The sequence below is a fragment of the Gopherus evgoodei genome, chromosome 1 (assembly GCF_007399415.2).
Source record: "Gopherus evgoodei ecotype Sinaloan lineage chromosome 1, rGopEvg1_v1.p, whole genome shotgun sequence".
In the NCBI taxonomy this organism is placed as follows: Eukaryota; Metazoa; Chordata; order Testudines; family Testudinidae; genus Gopherus; species Gopherus evgoodei.
In genome coordinates this window covers 361,791,047-361,812,609 of record NC_044322.1, presented here as the reverse complement: position 1 = coordinate 361,812,609, position 21,563 = coordinate 361,791,047, and the positions used below count along the sequence as shown (strand labels likewise).

The window sequence follows — 21,563 nt, the reverse complement described above, 5'->3', positions numbered from 1 at the left end:
TCAATGTGTCTGTCTGAGGTACTCCTAGGGCTCCCATTATCATAGTGTCTGAATGCCTCACACTCCTTAATGTGTTTATCCTCCCACACACCCCTGGGAGATGGGGCAGTGTTATTAGCCCCATTGTACAGATGGGGAACTGAGGCACAGTGAGGCTAAGGCTTAGGGTTTTACCTGGACAGTCCAGGTTTTGGTTTCTGTGTCCGGGTGCCATATACGGTTGCCAGGTGCCTGGTTATCGGTGACCTGGCAACCCTAAATGGCACCCGAACCAAAAGTCCAGTTACCACGGGATGGGCAGAGGTGTCGGGTCATGAACCCGCGCCAGCCCCTGCTCAGCCGAGGCTGCCTCCTACCTGCAGGTAGGTTCCTTGACACACAGGGCTGGATTAAGGCAGGGGCTTTAGGGGCTGCAGCCCAGGGCCCCGGCTCATGGGAGCCCCACAAAAATAAATCACAGGCAGTGATCTCTAACTGCGGGCCGCTAAAAGTCCCGCAGCACAACAGGGCTCAGGCAGGCTGCCTGCATGCCATGGCCCCAAGCTGCTCCTATAAGTGGGTGGCTGCTAGCACGTCTCTGCAGCCCCTGGCAAGGGAGGGGGAAGCAGCCCTGTGTGCTGCCCCTACCCCCAGCACCGTCCTCACAGTGGCTGTGCCTGTGGGCATGGGCAGTGCATGGAGACATGCTGTCCCCCTCCCCTCAGGGGCCACAGACACGTGCTAGGAGCCAGCTGCTTCCAGAGCAGCATGGGGCTATGGAAGGCAGGCAGCCTGCCTGAGCCCTGCTGTGCTGCTGGCTGGGAGCCACCCATGGTAAGCACCTCCCGGCTGGAGCTTGCACCCTGCACCCCAGCCCGCATCCTAACCCCCTGCCCCAGGTAAGAATCCCCCTCCTGCACCCAAACTCCCTCCCAGATCCTGCACCTCCCTCCTGCACCTCAACCCCTTTCCCCAGGTAAGAATCCCCCTCCTGCACCCAAACTCCCTCCCAGACCCTGCACCTCCCTCCGGCACCTCAACCCCTTTCCCCAGGTAAGAATCCTCCTCCTGCACTCAAACTCCCTCCCAGACCCACAGCCCTCACCCCCTCCTGCACCCCAATCCCCTGCCCCAGCCCCCTCCTGCACCAAACTCCCTCCCAGGAAAAAGACTTGTATACAGGAGCCCCACAAAGTGTAATAGCCCTGGATCCACAGGAGAGTTAATCCAGCCCTGTATGGCATAGTAGAGTGAATGAAAGGGGGAGGGGGCAGAGGACAAGTGCTGGGGGTGGGGAATTGGGGGAAGATGTGGAGCATGGGTGTGGGCATTCAGGGAAGAGGCAAAAAAGGGAGTTGGGCCTGGGGATGACATGGAGCCTCAAGGAAGAGGTGGAATGCAGCATGCTAGGCAGGAAGCCACCTAAGCCAGCCAACAAGAGATGCTGACCAGTGTGTGTGTGGAGGGGTGCTAATCCCCTCACTCCTCACAGAGCTAGACACCTAAATCTGGCTGCAGGGAGGTGCCTATCTCGACTAGGGATTCACAGCCGGGAGTCCTTTTTGGAGTTAGGCCCCTCTGCTGCTTTTGCAAGAGGCTGGAGGAAGGAGCAATGGCGGAGCTCCCTTACCACTTTCAGCCCAGTGGTTTGGGTACTCAGCTGGGATGTGGGAGAGCTCTGAGCACTGGGCTACGGGGTATTCTGTCCTGGGGCCCCTCAACCTCTCCTGTTGAGGCTATTCCACTGTGGAACAATAATTAAAGAGTTGTTGGAGCAGGGGGCCTGGATCCCTGCATCTCTCACTGCCTGGATGAGAGCTGTAACCCCTGGGCTATACAGCCATTCCCACTCGTGTTTCCCCCTCCCCCAAATGAATCTTTTGTTAGTTATCCACAGGGCAACAGCATTTAGAGGAGATGCTGAGGGAGCCCCACGTCAGAGTATCCCATATCCCAGTGGGCAGTGAATTCTTAAGCCAAGGGCTGTGGCCGATTTCTATTAACAATCTGCCTGAGGCATCAGGTGATCAGGCTGACGCTGCAGGATCGTGAAGGGAGGAGATGACGGAGCGCACCAAGTGTCTAAGTTTTAAAGCTTTATTAATAAAATAACAGCGGTGAGTGTTGGGACATCATCCACGTCACTCAAAGGAAGCAAGAAAGTGTTAGTACCCAAGCCTTAACCCACTTTCATACTCTCACATGCACTACCCAAGGCTGGCCAAGCCTGGGTGTAACGTAAGAAGAAGAGAGGGAGGGGTGGACGGGAGTTCTTGTCCTGTGCATGGGTCTTCCAGGGTCCGCTGTGATCTCTGACTTGCTTTGGCTCTCAAGAGGATTTTTAAGTCCTGGGTTTTTGTGGAGGTGTTTTCATTCAGGGCCCTCTGTTCCTGGTGCTCTTTGTACCAGTCCAAACTGTATTTCTGTGGCCTTCTCAGCTTTCCCCAAAACACACTGGCGGCTGTGAGACGGTTATTTTTCCCTCATTGACTTTGTTGTCTCACTCCTTTTTGCAGCCCCTGCAATTTATTCAGCCACTCTCCTTTCTCAAGGTGTGTGTGTAGGCGGGACTCTCTCCCCCGTCTTTCTTGGCAGGTAGCAGAGTGTGTGCAATGGCCTTGGGCTGGAGTTAGCTCTTTATCTTTGTGTGTAGCTGGAACATCAAGTTAACCGTTCTTTTCTCCTTTCCTCCCCCCTCCGGCTTTTCATCGCCTGTAAAGAAACCTTTTGTTCCACACTCACACCTTTAACCCTTCCCAAAATGCCTTGCGATGCTTGCAACGGGGTTAGCAACATACAGTGCTGATCAGCCTCCCCAGGGGACCCCCTGAGGGAGTGGGCCATGGGTTGTGACAGGGCCCCCAGAGGAAAGCTCTCCACCAACACCCCCCCCTTTTATCCCCAGGGGTCTCCAGGTCCCTCCATTGCTGGCAAGTGCAGCAGTAACACACAGGCAGTGGGGTGGTCCCTTTGGTCCCAATCCTGCAAGTGACGTCAGTGGAGTTCTGGGTAGGCTCTGAGGTCGACTTGCATGGAGCCTTGTTGGAGAGAATGGAGCCCCCCGGTGTCTGTCTACATGGAGTCACTGTCAGAATAGCAGCTTATGGGAGGTAAGTTCCAAACCACTGAATAATGGCCTGTGCTCATCCATGATGCCATAAGACTGAAAGTAGAGCAAAAGATGTGGATGGAATTCCTTTTAGCAAATCGAATGGCGAGTTTGTTTCAATGCTGATGCATCAGTGTCTTGCGTCAAACACTATCCTTGAACCAGAATCCATCAAGGAAGACGAAGGAAAAAAGTCCCCAAGAGCCAGTGAGTAGAAAGGCCCACAAGTTATGGCCCCAGCCTCGCAAAGATTTGTGGATGTGTTTAGCTTGACACACTGTGGTAAACTTTGGACAAACTGTGGACAAAGTTTGGGTAGGTCGGGCCCAAGAGTGGATCAAGTCATTGGCATAAACCCAACAAGTGAGCCTGGAAACCGTATGAGGTCACACGCTGTCCTGATTGGAGGGAGGAAATAAAGAAACAACTTCAGCCTCTTTCACACACACAGACACACACACACACTCTCTCTCTCTTCCAGCTATAAATTGACCAGGGGTTGGCAATAGGTTTCGTTTGGTGCACAGTCGAGTTGGACTGTCACCATGGTGCATTTGCTGGTGTGTTCTGTCTTAGTCTCTTTTTTCCTGCTCTAATGTTGTAACTGGATAGAAAGCACCAGTTAAAGGGAAATTTTTCCTCTTCAATGAAAGTGTTGTGCGACTTCCCGTCTGGCACAGAGTGACTAAGGAAGGGGCTGTATTATTCCTTTGTCTTACACTCTTGTCCTGTGAAGGTAGCTAGCTATATCCTGAGCTGTGTTTAAAATCTCACTTAGGTTTTTAAATCTATTCCTTCTCTGCGAATGGGAACAGTTTTTTAAAAAACAGAAACAATTAACTCTTTACAGGCGTTGCCCTATCAGACTGACGGATTTCTGAGCTGCAAATGCTAACCTGTTTGTTCCTTGAATTGAAGCTTTGATTCGAGCGAGCCTGGCATCTTGTACTTCAACTGTTCCTGTCTGGCTTTGTAGGGAACAGTTGAAATCTGACATGACAACCTGCCAAAGGCTCTTTTGAACAACTCCTAAATCTAAACTAACAAGGTACTGCTGTTCTCAATGGAAAAGCCATTTTAGATCATGCTAAGTCTAGAGCTCTGGCAAATTTAACTCTCACACAGTCAATCTAGCATCACACAACATGGGTTCTGTTGACCACAACTTGGAAAGCAGCCGTTTGGCACTGCAGATAATCAAGCTCCGAAATAGCCTACTGCTTTTCATCACGGCAACCTAAACTGTCCTACAAATGTGGATATGTCTTCTTCAAATGGGTCAGAAGTGAAGTGAGGGCTGCTGGGCCATATTTTTGGTTCATGGCAGCACTCTAACCAGTGGGCCGTGCTGCCTTCCGCCCCCATGGGCTGTTTTGCCTCCCTTTTATGGTCCAGTTACCCTTTGAAATGCCTTTCCCTGAGGGCTACCCTTGGATAAAGCTCCTTCCAGCTGTGAGAATGGAGACATGGAGTCTCACAGTGATAGAGGTTCCATGTTGTTGTTTGCTCAAATGCAGATCAATCTATTCCTGCTCCCCTTCTTTGCTGAAGAATGGCCTCTTGGCCAGCGATTGTCAGCCATCTCTGAAGGCACCTGGCTAGAAAGGTCAGCTTATCCTTTGTCTTTGAGAAACAGGTTCACCCTATCCCCTGACTTGTCTGGTAAACACATTTCAGTCATGATTTCAGCTTCTGTTCATAACTTTACATCTAAGGTTGCTACACACATTTCATCATGAGATTATTGACCAGTGAGTTATTAATTTTCAAATTATACCACACAAGGCACATTTTGTACAAAGATCATTACCACGGGGGTAGGGCATGAATACAGGGGTGTGTTTGGTCCCCGCTTCTCTATTTTTTGTCTGTATGGTCTCTGTCTGGTTCTTTGATTGTTTCTGTCAGTTACCTTACAAAGAACAATTATTATATCCTCATCTGCAAGGTGGTAAAACTGAGGCATGGGGTGGGAAGTGATTTGTCCACGCTCACCCAGCAGAGCATTGGCAGAGCCAGGAATTGAATGCACGTTTCCAGATTTCCAGCCCAGTGCCTGGGCCTCTAGGTCATCCTGTTTCCTTTCATAGCCAATATATTTACCCTCCGAGGGCTAAATCAGTGCTACTGAGATTTAACCCCATGGTTATAGGGCATCTAAGGGTTTCAAAAGTGAGGCTAGGTAACACCCCCCCCAGCAGTCTGTACTTCAGTACTATAGCATAGACCTCCCACCAGGAGATAAAGGAGTAACTCTACTAACCAATAGCAGAAGCAGATTGTTATCCTCTAGTGCAGGAGTTCTCAAACTTCATTGCACCACAACCCCCTTCTGACAACAAAAATTACAACAGGACCCCAGGAGGGGAGACTGAAGCCTGAGCCCGCCCAAGCCAAAGTCCCACCACCCCAGGCCAGGGAGCCAAAGCCGAGCCCCAAGGGCTTCAGCCCCAGGCAGGGGGCCTATAACCTGAACCCTGCCACCCGAAGCACGTCTAAGCCAGCCCTGGCAATCCCATTAAAACTGGCTCCCAACTCACATTGAGGCCCCGACCCACAGTTTGAGAACCACTGCTCTAGTGAACCAGCCACTGGAGGGTGATGCAAAACACAGTTGCTGGGGTGGGTTACCCTTGGACCAATAAACAGGCCCACCATGTCACCTCCAAGGTGACTGCCCCTCCGTGGTGGGTTGAGTGATGACTCTGATCCAGAAACAATCTCTGCCGGGCTCCTTGCGAGCTCGGGGCCATCGCCCATCACTCGGTTGGCAACATCTGCAAAGCACTGCAGGATCCTTCACAAAGCAGCAGTGCCCAGCTCAACCTCACCTCAATGCTGCAGCCTATCCTCTCTGCCTGAGCAGGGACTACCGGCTAAAAGCACAGCATGCCAAGGGGTGGCGATGTGGCCAAACGCCCACTATGGACTGAGACCATCTACTCAGGTACATAGTCCCTGTTACTGTACTCATAGACTGTAATGCCAGAAAGGACCATCATGATTATCTAGTCTGACCTCCTGCACATCGCAGGCCACAGAAACTCACCCACCCACTCCTGTAACAGATCCCTCACCTCTGGCTGAGTTACTGATGTCGTCAAATCATGGATTCAAGGCTTCAAGTTACAGAGAATCCACCATTTACTCCAGCTGAAAGTGACTCCAGGCTGCAGAGGAGGGTGAAACCTCCCCCCTTCCGCCCTCAGGGTCTTTGCTAGTCTGACCTCAGGGAAAATTCCTTCCTGATCCCAAATATGGTGATCAGTTAGACCCTGAGCATGTGGGCAAGCCTCCAGCCAGATACTGGGGAAAGAATTCTCTGCAGTAACTCACAGCCCTGCTCATCTAGTGTCCCACTGCGGGCTGCTGGGGATATTTGCTGGTAGCAGTCGCAGGATCAATACTGTAGTATTGGAGCACCTCCCAACCCTTAGTGTATTTATTCTCACAGCCCCCCAGTGTGAGAGGGAAGAGCTATCATCCCAATTGTACAGAGAGCCAAGAGACACGGGGGCCCTGATCCCCAAAGAGATTTAGGCACCTAATGACTATTAAAATCAACGAGGCACCTAAATCCCTTGGCGGATCTGGGGCCCCAAGTGACTTGCCCAAAGTCTCACAGGAAGCCTGTGCTGGAACAGGCATCTCTCAAGGCCTAGGCTAGTTGCTGTCACCGGAGTATCCGTCATCCCAAGAGCATCCAATTTGTCTTTGAAGACAACACCTAGGAGAACGGACTAGGTGAATACAAATAGAGGTTTTAATGTCTCGGACACCCCCCAAGAAGGGGCTCTGCGGCTTTAAACTTGCAAGCAGCTTCCCCCTCTTCAGGTGGAGCCCCTTGCAAGCAGGCTATAAAGTTCCAGTAAGCTACAGCAAGAGGGCCATCAGAAACTGCATCCAAGAAAGTGCCATGGTAGGTTTCTATGATGGAGGTTTTGAGGGTCAGCTTGTGAACAGGCTGGAGATTGTAAAGTCTCTGGCTATGTGTGCCTTACTACTTTCTCTTGGGATTTAATGCAAGTGGTGGGTTTTAGGGGGTGCTTTTTGTTTTTGGAAGGGCTTATAGCTTATAAAAGCAGGGAGTGTTCCTTGTAAGTATAGCTCTACCTCTGATATCTAGTTTCCCTTTCAGACCTGCTCAAATGCTGCTTATGAGGGTATAATCCATTAAAGTCTAGGGGCTTTCAGTTGCCTGGCTTGCTTTTTCCCCTTTGACCTCTTGCCTCAGTGAGAACTTCGGGATAAGAATATGAAACTTCTCTGGCTGTATTTGGCTGTACGGACTCTTAATTTGACCTTGAGGCTTGACGATCCCAAAAGCACAGCCTCCTACCACTGAAGCTAAAGGAGAAATTCTGTTGACTGGGGAGGTAAGGGGATAGGATTAGTCTTTTCCTCTCTAGTAGCTGGCCATCTACATACACTAAAGGTTGTGTTCTAGTGAAGTATAAATGCAGAATGTTTGGGGTGGGTGTGGTTCCTTCAATCTATTACACTTTCCTAGAATAAGGTTCTTCCCTGGCACGTTGGTGCCCCTGACAAAGCTTCCCTGGTCTTACCAGGTGTATTAAGACACCTGCTGTGTGATCCAGTTAGCCCTTGAGCCTGATTCAAATCAGCTGCCACGGCTTCTGCAGCATTAGAGATGCCACCAGGGAGTCCCATGGACTCAGAATGTTACTGTGTTCATCTAACCAGGTCCTGCCTCTGGATCAGCTACTTACCTGGCTGTCTGAGGAGTCCTGTTCATTCCCTACAGCTCCATTGTGGACATGCCAATGTCAAATACCGGAACACACTGCTTCTCTTGGACTCAGTCCAAAGTGGTGGAAATGGTCATTGAGTCTCAAGCTGGCTTAACTTCTCCATACAGTTCCCTAAGTAGCTTTGTTTTCAAAGAGTTTCTTCACTTCCCCTGCCCCAGAGGGGGCAAGTGAAGAAAGTGAGGAGGGAAACTGGGGGGCAGAACACTCCTGGGCACCCTACAATAACAAACCAGTCATGGAGGGGTCAGAGGAGAATAGACTTCTAGCTAAAGACTTCAGGGTGACTGTACCTATTGGGTGTCTGGGAAGTGGGTGGGTGAAGCCCGCCCACTGCTAAAGGATCCCCCCCAGCCTAAGGGGAGGACCCACAGGACCACAGAACCCACTGATTTCGGGGGACAACTAATAAAAGAACAGGGACAGGAGTGAAGTCAAAGGGTCAGAAGGAGGGAACCTAACGGGGACACCGAGCAGAGAACCCCGGACAGCACCCACTGCTCCTCGAAGGCGTCAAGGGAGCCAGTGGACGCCGCCCAGAGGAACTCCGCCTGGATGCGTGATCGGACCATGGAGCGGAAGCAAGCCCCACAGTCACCGGAGTCTCCATCGGCCAACCTCCCCTCCCTGGTCGTGTGGATGGCCTTTTTCGCCAGGGCGAGGAGGAGGTTGACCAGGAGGTCCCGGGACTTCGTGGGGCCACGGATAGGGAGTGCATACAAAAGGAGGTGAGGGGAGGGTGACTGTACCTATTGGGTGTCTGGGAAGTGGGCGGGCAAAGCCCGCCCACTGCTAAAGGATCCTCCCCCAGCCTAAGGGGAGGAACCACAGGGCCACAGAACCCACTGAGTGCGGGGGACAACTAATAAAAGAACAGGGACAGGAGTGAGGTCAAAGGGTCAGAAGGAGGGAACCTAACGGGGACACCGAGCAGAGAACCCCGGACAGCGCCCACTGCTCCTCGAAGGCGTCAAGGGAGCCAGTGGACGCCGCCCAGAGGAACTGCGCCCGGATGCGTGATCGGACCATGGAGCGGAAGCAAGCCCCACAGTCACCGGAGTCTCCGTCGGCCAACCTCCCTTCCCTGGTCGCGTGGATGGCCTTTTTCGCCAGGGCGAGGAGGAGGTTGACCAGGAGGTCCCGGGACTTCGTGGGGCCACTGATAGGGAGTGCATACAAAAGGAGGTGAGGGGAGGGTGACTGTAATGGGGTGGTCACCCACTCCTGCCCTGAAGGGCTTGAAATCAGCCCTCAGAGGGCTGCTGCTAGGAAAGCAGCAAGCCTAGGCTGATTGGGGAAACAGCCACAGCTGTGGCCACACCTGAATCAGACAACAGCTGGCCTGTATTAAAAAGGCTGAGAGCCAGGAGCTCAAAAAGGCTCTCTCCAGGCTGGGAGAGAGCAGCGCCTGGCTGCCTGCAGAAAGGGGACTGGGGGTGAAGCAGGGCTGGGGGAAGCCGGAGGAGCAAGAAAGATCCAGGCTGGCAACTCCCCGGGCTGCAGGGCCTGGTCCAAGGCCCATAGAGGTACTTGGAGGCAGAGGAAGGCAGCTGGTCCAACGCCCCCCACCCCTTTGCCTATGATGAGTGGCTTTTACACTGCAGTCAGCCCAGTGAGCGGGGGCTAGATGGTGACGGGTAGTAGCCAATGACTGAGGCAAGGTGGGGAGAGAGGGTTGGGGGTTCCCCTAGGTGGGGAGACCCTGAAACTGCAGGGGTATTGCTAAGGGGAAGCCCCCCAAAGACAAGGGGCCCTGGATCATGGGGGGGCAGGGGCAGCAGCAGTGGGACATCGGCCCGCAGAGGGTGCTCTGTGTTGGAAAGAGCTAATTCCCTGAGATAACCAGCAGGAGGTGCTGCAGGGGTGAGTTCTGCACTGTCACAGTGATGTCTAGAGTCTCTCTCTAGAAAAAAGGAAAATTATGGGGAATTTTATCCTTCCTACTGAAAATGAATCCTGATCCTGCAAGGTAGGATGCAATGCCGAGGTTGATCCCACTGATGCAGGGTTGAGGTGGTCTAGGTCAGTTATCTGTGTGCATGGCACATACAGCCTGTGTCTTTCAATGCAGTTCTGACTGTGTGTTTCCAGAGGGAATGCCTTTCTATCCATGTGGACCAGGCTGGAGTCCAGATGGGCAATGCCTGCTGGGAACGCTATTGCCTAGAACATGGAATCCTACCAGATGGGACCATTCCTGCCCCAAAGGCAAGTGAACAAGTGGATTCCTCTTTTGAGACTTTCTTCTGTGAGACTGCAGCAGGGAAGCATGTTCCCAGAGCGGTGTTCATAGACCTGGAGCCAACAGTCATTGGTAAGATACTGACATGGATGAATCTCCTTGATGTGCAGTCAAGGCCGGCTTTAAGAACTGCGGGGCCCAATTTGAATACCCAGTGGCAGTCTGGGTCTTCGGCACTTCAGTGGCAGGGGGTCCTTTGCTCACTTTGCAGCACTGAAGGACCCCCTCCGCTGCTGAAATGTCACTGAAGACCTGGACTGCTGCTGAGGTGAGTACAAAAAATTTAAAAATTAAAAAGCATTTAAGGTGCGGGGCCCAATTCCAGGGAATGGGCCTAAAGCCGGCCCTGTGTACAGTGACTGTCAATCTTGTCATCCTTTCCATCACAAACTGCAAACACCTGCAGGGTTGGGAGACTGGCCTCCAGATGGCTGGGGTCCAATCAGGCAATGAGCTAGCTCCACCAGCCTCACAAGCAGGGCCGGATTAACTCTTCTGTGGGCCAAGGGCTATTGGATTTGGTGAGGCCCCTGTATACAAGTCTTTCCTAATTTAAAACACAATGATCACAATTATGGCATTGAGGCTATTAACTTTATACTAAACTTGCCTTTTAATTAATGTTAAGCCATTCTGTGGTTACATTTCAGTCTTAACTCTAGTCTACGTGTTTTAATTCAAAATAGCCGACTTCTTACCTTAGACCAGCTGTTGTATTAGTTTCTTTCTGGGAGAGAGTTTGGTTGCAGGAGGGATTCTGACCTGCAGCAGGGGGTTGGTGCAGGAGGGGGGTACAAAGTGTAGGCTCCAGGCAGGAGGCACTTACTACAGGCAGCTCTTGGCCAATGGTGCAGCAGGGCTCAGGCAGGCTGCCTGCCTGCCATAGCCCTACGCTGCTCCCAGAAGTGGCCAGCTGCTGGCAGGTCTCTGCGTGCCCCTCAGGGGAGGAGGACAGCATGTCTCCATATGCTGACTGCAGTGATGGTGCCGGGGGCCTGGGCAGTGTGTGGACCTGAGCCTCCCCTTCTCCCCCCCGCCCCCATGCTAGGGGCTGCAGAGATGTGCCAGCAGCCAGTTGTTTCTAGGAGCAGCATGGGGCCACAGCGTGCAGGAAGCCTGCCGAGCCTTGCTGGACACTTAGCAATCTGGAGATCATGATCGACTGGCAGACACTCCAGGATTGACCCTTCGATCATGGTGACCGCTGAATTGTATGTAGTTATGGATTTATTTTTGTGGGGATCCCCTTACCTGAGGCCCTGGGCTGCAGCTCCTAAAGCCCCTGTATTAATCCATCCCTGCTCCCCAAACTTCTAGAGAGGGTGTAACTGATAGGTCTTCATTCAAATAGTGGATGTTCAATATTAAAAGGATGCTGCTGGACTGAAGCTCCTCTGTTTAAAACATGGCGCTTTAGTCATTGGTGAAAACCAAAGTGTCCCATTGGGATGACCCTCCCTGGGTGAGGTCATGGAGGCAGGCACAGGAAGGTTGTGGCAGTGGCTAGTGCAGAGGATGCCTTTCTCACCCAAGCAACTTCTCTCCCTCCTCCCTGTGTGCAAGGGTCACTGTGGGAGTGGGGAGGAGAGAATGCAGATGGTGAAGGAAGCACATGGTGGCCAGTCTGGTAGAGGGATCCTCTGCTTTGGTTCTTATCCTAGATCTCCTCCCCAAGGTTCATATCTAGTCTGGGTACAGTGTCACTGGCTTGAACCTGCCACGCTGAAATCTTTCTGAGAAGACTGTGGAACAGACCCTGAAAATGAGGACAGTCTCTGGGCTTGAAGACACATGGCTTTCCCATGTGAAAACACAAACCTCTCTCATGGCCTCCAAAGGCATGGCATTCTCCTCTTGCATGTGCATTGGGCAGGGAGTGATGTAGGTGGAGGGGAATGCTGGATGGATCTGAGACACAGGGTCACTTCTTAGATTATCTCTGTGCTTGTTTCTACACCTCTTCAGAGAACAGGAACTGAAAGGTGCAACCTCCTGCAAGTCCCTCAATATGGACAATTCCCAGCTCCCATGAGCTAGCACAAAGCTGCAGTGTCTGATAGGGGAATTATTCTCAGAAGTCACTTAAAGTAGTTTTAACCCTCTCATTCAGGGTTTCCTGGTGAGTTTATTGCTGTAGCATCCAAACATCTTCGTGTGACAGCTTTGGTCACAGAGACCCCCTTGGGACTGTTACCTGACATGCTGAGATTACCTCAGAGCCCATTTTTTCCTGCCAACTTGAGACTCCAGACTTGTTGAGCCAGACACACTAGCCTGCTGCAACACCAACCCAAGTCTGGTCCATGCCCCCAAAGCTTCAGACTTTAAGTGAAAACAGCTCTGCAGATCACGTATCTCCATCACCCAGCTCCTAGGGGGATCCAACCCCCTAATAAATCCTTTTTACTCTGTATAAAGCTTATACAGAGTAAACTGGTAAATTGTCCATCCCCTATAACAGTGATAGAGAAATGCATAGCTGTTTGCTCCCCCAGTATTAATCACTCATTCTGGTTTCATCAATAAAGTCACTTTTGTTTAAGTATAAAAAATAGGATTTAAGTGGTTTCAAGTAATAACAAACAGAACAAAGTAAGTTACCAAACAAAATAAAACACACAGCTCTAAACCTAATACATTAAGAAACTGATCACAGGTAAATCTCACTTTCCAATGTCCCAATAAGCTACTTTCACAGGCTAGACTCCTTCCTAATCTGGTACAGTCCTTGCTAGTTCCAGCAGGCATCTTAGGAGAAAAGCAGGGGCTTTCTCATGATGGGGATCTCCTTTTGTTCTCTTCCACCCCCTTTTATAGCTTTGGCACAAGGTGGGAATCTGTCTAGCTGGGTCCCCGCCCCTCCTTCTAAATGGAAAAGCAGCAGGTTTAAGATGGATTCCAGTATCAGGTGACATGTTCACGTGTCCTGTGAGACCCCCTCTATTCTTCTACAGCTCATCTGCAGTTACACAGGAAGGCTTGCAGGTAAATAAACCATTTACAACCAATTGCCCTAGTCAATGGGAGCCGTCAAGATTCTAAACCACCATTAATGGCCCACATTCTGCATAACTACTATGGGACCTCAGTTATACTGCATCTTCCTAGTTTCAGATACAAGTTTCATACAAATATGATGAACACACTCCGTGGATAAGATTTGTAATGATACCTTACAAAAGAACTTTTGCTTAAAGCATATTTCAGTTACATCATATTTCTATAACACATTATGGAGTGCAACATCACACTTGGGTTTCATGAAACCTACTGTGTGGGCCTAACCTACCCTTGGTTTAACTCACTGTGGCTTAGTTGCCCTGGCAGTTTATGCACCTTCTCATGCTCTTGTCTGATAGCAGCTCCGTTTTTATCATGGTAGATTGCAGATCTCACTATACGGTCTCGCTCCCCCACAGATGAGATCCGCACGGGGACCTACCACTTGCTGTTCCACCCAGAGCAGCTCATCACAGGGAAGGAGGATGCAGCCAATAACTACGCCAGAGGTCACTACACCATTGGGAAGGAAATCATTGATAACGTATCTGCCAGGATTCGCAAAATGGCAAGCAGGAAAATCAGTTTTGTAAATGGCTGGTGCGGCACGGCACAGCTCTGCCATGTGGGCTGGCTGCAGAGTTTGAACCCTGGGTCTCCATGCAGCTAGTTCTAAGCTTACATTGCTGGAGCTAAGGGAGAGGTTCCCTCTGCACCCTGAGAACCCACTCCCTTTAGGAAGTGCCCTACTCCCATCACAGAAAGGCAGTGGCTCCCTTCCCACCCACCCCTTAGGAGCAGGAGTGTGGGGTCCAGTATCTCTCAACCACACCCTGTAGGGGTCCCCCAGTATGTGTCTGTGTAACCAACCCATAACACACCTCATCTGTGGGAGATCCCCAGTATGTGGCCATGAGGGCAGCCTTCCCGTTGAAGTGGGTGGGCTGGGCCCTCATTGCTCTAGGTGGGGGTGGCTGGGCCTCCCAGGGAATGGATCTGGTTGAGATGCATAAACCCCTTGCGCTGCTTAAAGTTCATGTTTCGGACTCAGGCAGGCAGCATCGCACTCAGGGCCGGTGCAAGGATGTTTCGCGCCCTAGGCAAAACTTCCACCTTGTGCTCTCCCCCCCGTGCCCCCTCCCTGAGACCCCCCGGCAGCTCCTCCCTCTGCCCTGAGGCACCCCCCCTGCAGCAGCTCCCCCCTCCACCCTGAGGCCCCTTCCACCACAGCTCAACCCTGCCCCATCTCCTCCCCGAGCACGCCGTGGCTGCTTCACTTCTCCTGCCTCCCAGGCTTGCAGCGCCTAAGCTGATTCCCGCCACAAGCCTGAGCTTGGTGAGCTGGGGCAGGGAGTTCCCCTGCATGCCACCCCCACCTCCCTTACTTGCTGCAGACGGCACTCCCCTGCCCCAGCTCCCTCTGCCTAAATGCCGGCGGTGACCGGGGCAGCTGAAGATCTGGCCACCATGGTTATTGCCGAAGAAAATGCCACCCCCCAAATTCTAGCGCCTTGGCAACCGCGTAGGTTGCCTAAATGCTTGCACGACCCTGATTGCACTGGTGACACTTGGTTCATGCATCCAAGCTGCGGCCAACCACAACATCTAGAAACTCTTTAAAACAGGGAAGCTGAGAGTTTCCTGGAATAATGTGCCTCAGTAGTTTGTCTTCTAGGCATAGGCCTGTCATGCATGGGAACTTCATAAAAACATTTCCCCAAAATGCTTGGGGTAGTGATTGCCTTGACATCAGTGGGTTTTGAATGCATCTAACCAGAGGCATCTGAATTCTGTAACAATAGCAGCCAAAATGAACTGTCCTCCAGCAACTGGCCCCTTGGGGACAAGCTATTGAACAGGTATCCCTCCCACCATGCTTCCCGCTCAGCTGCTGGCATATTGCCTATTCTAAAGGTGAAACTCCTATTAAAAAAAAAAATGCAGAACCAGGGTCTGTTTCACTAGCTGTGTTGACTGAACTTTGCTCAGGGTAGGCTGTGACTTGTGCCCACACAGCCTGAGGCAGCAATCTATGGCATGTTTCACCTTTCCAACCGGCAACTGTAAGTGATGACTAAAAATGTCACTTGTGCCTTGTCTCAATGATTGTTTCATACACCTCATGCTTTAAATCCCAGCCCTTAAGAGGGGAATGGGAGTCCAACACTTTCTTCTACTGCAGGCTGACCAGTGCAGTGGCCTTCAAGGGTTCCTGGTCTTCCACAGCTTCGGAGGAGGCACAGGCTCTGGATTCATGTCACTCTTGATGGAGCGTCTCTCGTGGAGTTCGGGAAGAAGTCCAAGCTGGAGATCTCTGTGTACCCTGCCCCACAGGTCTCCACTGCAGTGGTGGAACCCTACAATTCCATCCTGACCACCCACACCACGCTGGAGCACTCGGACTGTTCTTTCATGGTGGACAATGAGGCCATTTATGACATCTGCAACCGGAACCTCAATATCGAGCGTCCCTCCTACACCAACCTGAACAGGCTGATAGCCCAGATAGTGTCGTCAATCACTGCTTCCCTGAGGTTCGATGGTGCCTTGAATGTGGATCTCACTGAATTCCAAACTAATTTGGTGCCCTATCCCCGCATACATTTCCCCCTCACTACCTATGCACCCATAATTTCAGCAGAGAAAGCCTACCACGAGCAGCTCTCGGTGCCTGAAATCACCAACGCTTGCTTTGAGTTCTCCAACCAGATGGTAAAATGTGACCCTCGCCGAGGCAAATACATGGCTTGCTGCCTGCTGTACCAGGGGGATGTGGTGCCCAAGGATGTGAATGCAGCTATAGCAGCCATCAAAACCAGGAGGTCCATCCAGTTTGTGGACTGGTGCCCAACTGGGTTTAAGGTGAGCATCAATTACCAGCCTCCCACTGTGGTGCCGGGGGGAGACCTGGCTAAAGTGCAGCGGGCCATCTGCATGCTGAGCAACACCACGGCTATTGCAGAAGCCTGGGCCTGTCTGGATCACAAGTTTGACCTGATGTACGCGAAACGGGCCTTTGTGCATTGGTATGTGGGGGAGGGGATGGAGGAGGGGGAGTTCTCCGAAGCCAGGGAGGACCTGGCTGCTTTAGAGAGAGACTATGAGGAAGTTGGGTTGGATTCTGCAGATGGGGATGAGGCAGAGGAAGAAGATTATTAAACGCTTGTTCTAGGTATTAGCCTGGCAGTGCTATTCCTCTTGTGGGCTAGGTGTATCTGGGGTTACATTTAATTACTTGCAGTCTTGCTGCTGGATATCCCTGCATGTCACATTGACTGTTACAGCATGGAAGAAGGTTGTGTGTCCGATGACTGTCACGTCCTCAGCTTGCCAGTTCTCTTTGAACTGGAACTGTGAGAATAAATTCTTAACTGCAAACTTCTCTCTCATTCAACTAATTCTGGCTAAGCCTGGAGGTGGGAACTCTGAAATGTGGATGTCTACAGTTAAGCTTTTGCGTGCCTGTTTTTTTTAGTACAAGATTGCAAATGACCTGTCTTTCAGGTGCAGAGTTTTCACTTCTACCGCAGATTGTGGCGGAGCTGTAAGTGCTGGGCTGGTGGTGTAGCCTGAAGTTACACACACGAGTGTCAAACTGACTCCTTCGCTGAACGTAGAGATTCCAAGTGTTTGAATCCTCCACTAGGTTCTTGAGGAGGAAAAGGCTCTGCCATCCCTCAGCCATAACAAGTACTGCCAGACCCAGAAGGTGATGGGCGGGCGCTGGAGAACAAATGATAGTGATTTGTGTAAAATGCTTCCTGATGGCATGGGTTTTCCAGCTTCTCCCAACCCTAATTCTGTGTTGCTATCCCCACAGCTGCCAGTCTTGTCATACAACAGTAAAGTATGGGCACACAGGGAGAAATCTATGACCAGCAGAGTTAAGGACAAGGAGTTTTTTTAAGTATTAGGAATAAAAAGAATCCTGAAAATATTAGCCCATTACTAGATGGAAATGGTAGAATTAGCAATAGTAATGAAGAGAAGGTAGAAGTGTTCAATATTTTTGTTTTTGCATTTGAGAAAAAATATTGTCTCATGGTGATGATACCTTTTTTCCTTTCCACTAGTATCTGTGGAGGATGTAAAATGAACAGCTACTAAAGTCAGACACTTTCAAAATCCACAGGTCCAACTAACATATATCCAAGAGTTTTAAAGGAGCTGGCTGAGAAACTGGCTGGCTGACTAGTGTTGACTTTTCAATAAGTCTGGGAACACTGGAGCAGCTCGAGAAGACTGAAGAAAAACTAATGTGCCAGTTTTCAAATGGGATGAGCTAGGTAATGTTGTCAGGCTAATAAGTCTCTAAATCCTCTAAGATAACAGAATGGTTGACATGGGATTCAATGACCATGCTTTAATGTTTTTTAATGTTCATGCAAATATACGTGGGTTTATGGAAAATAAATACCTCAGACTAATTGGATTTTTTTTCTCTTCTCCAAATGAGACAGCAACTTTGCTTGGTCAAGGTAATAGTTTTCTAATAGACTTAGACTTCTGTAAGGATTTGGGTTAGTACCACATGCCATTCTGATGTTAAAAAACAAACTCTCTAGAGTGATATAAAACTAGCCAATTTTTAATTCACCTATGTGCCATGTTAACTGACAGGCCTTAATGTAACTCTAAAGGGGGAGTTGTCATGGAGTGTGTTTCCAGTAGAGTCCTGCAGGGCTTTGTTCTTGGCCCTCTGCTCATTAACATTTTTATGAATGACCTGGAAGAAACACACTCTTTTCCTGATTAAAGTTTGCTGGTGACTCACAAGCGGAGGGAGTGGTAAGTAACTAACTAAGAGGACAAGTCACTGAGTGAGAACAATCTGGATCAAGTGGTGAATGGGGGTGCAAGCAAAGAACAGGTATTTTCATATGGCTGCACAAAAATGTATACGGCTGTAAACAAAGAATGTAAGTCATACTTACTGTCACTCAGCATGGTCTGGGCCTCTAGCCCCTCATCCGCCACCCTGACAAACCAGGCTTCTGTGCTGAATGATTATTAAAACCAAAAGTCACACATTAGGTTCTTCCGGTTCCAAGCTCAAAATGTATTCCAGATTTTACCCAAAAAACCATGCTGGTAGCCAATCCTTTAGCAACTAAAGGTTTATTAATATGAAAAAAAAATGCACAAAGTGATTATACATTGCAGTTGATTTTAGAGTTTTTGTAATTCCATGGTTTTAGCCTGAGTCCTGGATCACATGTGCCTTGCTGAGGCATTCAATGCCTAGGTGCTGCCTGAAGGGACCTCAGGAGGGGTCCCTGGAAGAGCTGATTGGCAGTAAGGGGCCAGCCTTGTGTAAATCTGTCTGGAGGGTGTTACCTAGGAACACAACCGGTGTGAGAGAGAAACACCTGGCGAGGTTTCAGAACATCATATACAATGGTGATGCATGCGGATAACTCTACTTAGCCGACCGTGCCTTTTCCAATGATTCTTCACACAACATTAATCACAATTGTGCAACAGCGGTGATACATTAGTGTAAACAGGCTCACCTATCTTTTACACGGCGTCACACATGAGGAGGAACTCTATCTGGGGAAGCAACAACTCTGAAAAAGGTTTTCACAAGTGTTTTTACCATACAGCTTATACTGGATCCCCAAACAAAACCAGCTCTGCTGACCCAAGTCCTATTAGGCTGCCCTAACTGCAGTTTCACGAGGGTTCTTGCTGGCATAAAAAATCAAATACCCCTTACAAAATCACACCCCGCTAGGCACTGCTAGACTGGCAACAGTTGCCAGTAGAGTCCTGGTCTCAGGCTGGCTTGGTGCCCACCTAGAATAGAGCAGAAACCGAGGTACATGTTCACTGCTGTTCATCTTGTATTACAGCAGCGTGTAGACTCCCCAGCTGCGATCACCAGGCTCCTCTGTGGAAGGTGCAATATAGATCCATGGAGATGGCCTCTGAAGAGCTTACAGGCTCATTGATAAGGGACAGCCTCAGGGAAAGGAAGTAACTGTGCCTAACCTGGGCCATGTCTACACTGAGTGCTTTACGGCGACACTACATCAAAGCACTCCCAGCATGGATGCAGCTATACAGGCAAAACTGTGCTTTGAACCCACCCAGTACAATTGCCCTGCGGGTGAAATGAGCTCAACTGATAAAAGCTGTTTCCTGCTATAGCTGTCTCTGTGCTAGGGGCTGCTGTGTCAGTCGGTGATCATACCCCGATCAGTACAGTAAGGCTGGCAAAAGCCTGGCGTGGCCCCCTGGCCATAGAGAGGGGGAACTGAGGCACAGTGAGAGGGGGAGGGGTTTGCTCGAGGTAATACAGGGAATGTGTCAGAGTTGTCCTGAGATTTCCTTAACCCCAGGACTAGCCGTCCTCTTTACTACCCAGCGTATTTGATAAACACTTTCCTCCTTGCCTTCTCAGGCCAGTACCTGGCCACTTATTTTTGTCTTTCTCCACTAGATGATGCTAGTGACCTGGGGAAAACTTCTTACCTGCTTGGCCAGTAGCTTCACACAGACAGTGCTCCGAAGAGCTCAGTGTGAGGAACTGAGGGAAATTTTATTAGTGGGTTTGGCTGGTGCTCTGAGCTGGCTTTTCTACTGTGTTCTGCGTAGGTTCTTATACTGCGCTGCTCCTCATAGTGCATCAAGCACCATAACTAACCTCTCTCATGTGCTGCTTCTCTCTGCAGGGGGAGAAGTGTGTGTAGAGAAGTTCATTTCACTTGTAGAAACACCGGTGGTTGTTTGTCAGAGAAGGCAAGTCCAAGAAACACACCTTGGATGTGGAGTGGTCAGGTCTGGGATTGTCTCTAGCTCCTGGGCAAGTTCAGTCCATGGTCTTGGAGTGGTCCCTGGGAAAGTTCTGTCTCCTGCACGGAAGAGCTTTCCAGATGCGGCAGACAGATCCCATTGCACACCCTTCATCTGGGGACAAGTCATCACCTGTATTACGGTAATGCCTGGAGGAACTCACTTGAGATCAGGACCTTGTGCCAGGTGCTCTGCGAACAAACAAGAGTGCCCCTGCTCTGAATAACTTGCAGTCTAAACACCCAAAGGGTGGAGGGGAAACTGAGGCCAGGAGAGGTAAATTGACTTGCCCAAGGCCATGTGGCACAGTCGGGATTAGAACCGAGGTTTCCTGATTCCTAGTCCTGCCTTATCTATTAGACTTTCTGCCACTGTCAGTTGAATGGAGCACAGGCCGTGCAAAGCCTATTGTGTCTGGTCACTGGTTTAAATCCAGCCTAAACCAGCTGTGGCTGAAATTCATTTCTGGTGACCTACATGGGTTAGAAACGGTGGGGCTCAGTCTGATTCGTCGACAGGTATCCGCAGGACAGAGGTTGTCTATCTCCCCAGCAGACTTTGGTCCACTAAAAAATATTGCATCCCTTGTCTCTCAGAGATCAGCCCCACAACTGGCCTATCAGGCCCTCTACCCAAGGCGGGGCCTGGGAGAATGAGTTGCCTTCACTTCTATGGGTGGCACCTGAACTGCAGTGTGGGGTACGTAGCAGCCCCGCTTCTGCCATGAGCAGCCTCTGAGATGCCAGAGTCCTATGGAATGCCAAGGAAATGCTCGAGTGTGACGTGTTCCAAGGGTTGGCGTGGCGAGGGCTGGACGGGGCGGAAGTTTGTGCTGGGGTTAGAGAAAGGATTTGAGGGTTTTCAGCAGCACTAAGCCAGGAGCGGCGCCAAGATTTTTGGCACCCTAGGCGCAGGGTCGGCTCTCTGGTCTCGTGGCTCCGGTGGACCTCCCGCAGGCGTTCCTGCGGAGGGTCCGCTAGTCCTGCGGCTCCGGTGGACCTGCTGCAGGCATGCCTACGGCAGGTCCACCGGAGCAGTCTGCCGCCCTCTGAAATCCTGGAGCCCTAGGCAACCCCCTAGGTCGCCTAAATGGAAGCGCCGGCCCTGCATTAAGCTGACAAAGATGGAGGACCAGCCTGTTGGCTTCCTAATGCCATCATCTTAGTTCAGAGGTGAGGCTCTTATATTGACTTCCTCAGCTATGATAGAGTGTTTGTGTGGCTGCACTACCTGAGCATCTGCCAATCTCATGTCTATTTATCCTCACAGTGTCGAAGGAGGAAGGATATAACTGTTACACCCATTGCATGGGGCAGAACTGAGGCCCAGCAAGTGTAAGTATCACACAGGATGTCTGTGGCAGACCAGGGAATTGAACTAGACTAACCCAGACTAGCCCCCAAGCACTGGGCCACTCTTTGCCCAGGTCTGGGCTATACAGAGACTAGGCTTTTGGACCCCACAGGGAGGAGTGACTGTTTATTTGACTCCCTTACCACTATTGTGGAGGGAAACTGAGGCATCCCCTTAGAACAAGCTTGTTAAGGTGGCACGTCTTGGAGAGCAACCCTGGAACAGGCTGCAGGAGTGCCAAAACCCATTTCTCATTATGTTTTGCACTCTCTCGCTCTGAGGGCCAGTCTGGTTACAGGCAGGGAAATGGAGT

General features: G+C 50.7%; 1 pseudogene; it reads left to right on the top strand.

The window, feature by feature from the left end:
- Positions 1–259: 259 nt before the first annotated feature.
- On the top strand, positions 260–16,258 carry LOC115657899 (annotated as a pseudogene).
- Positions 16,259–21,563: the final 5,305 nt, after the last annotated feature.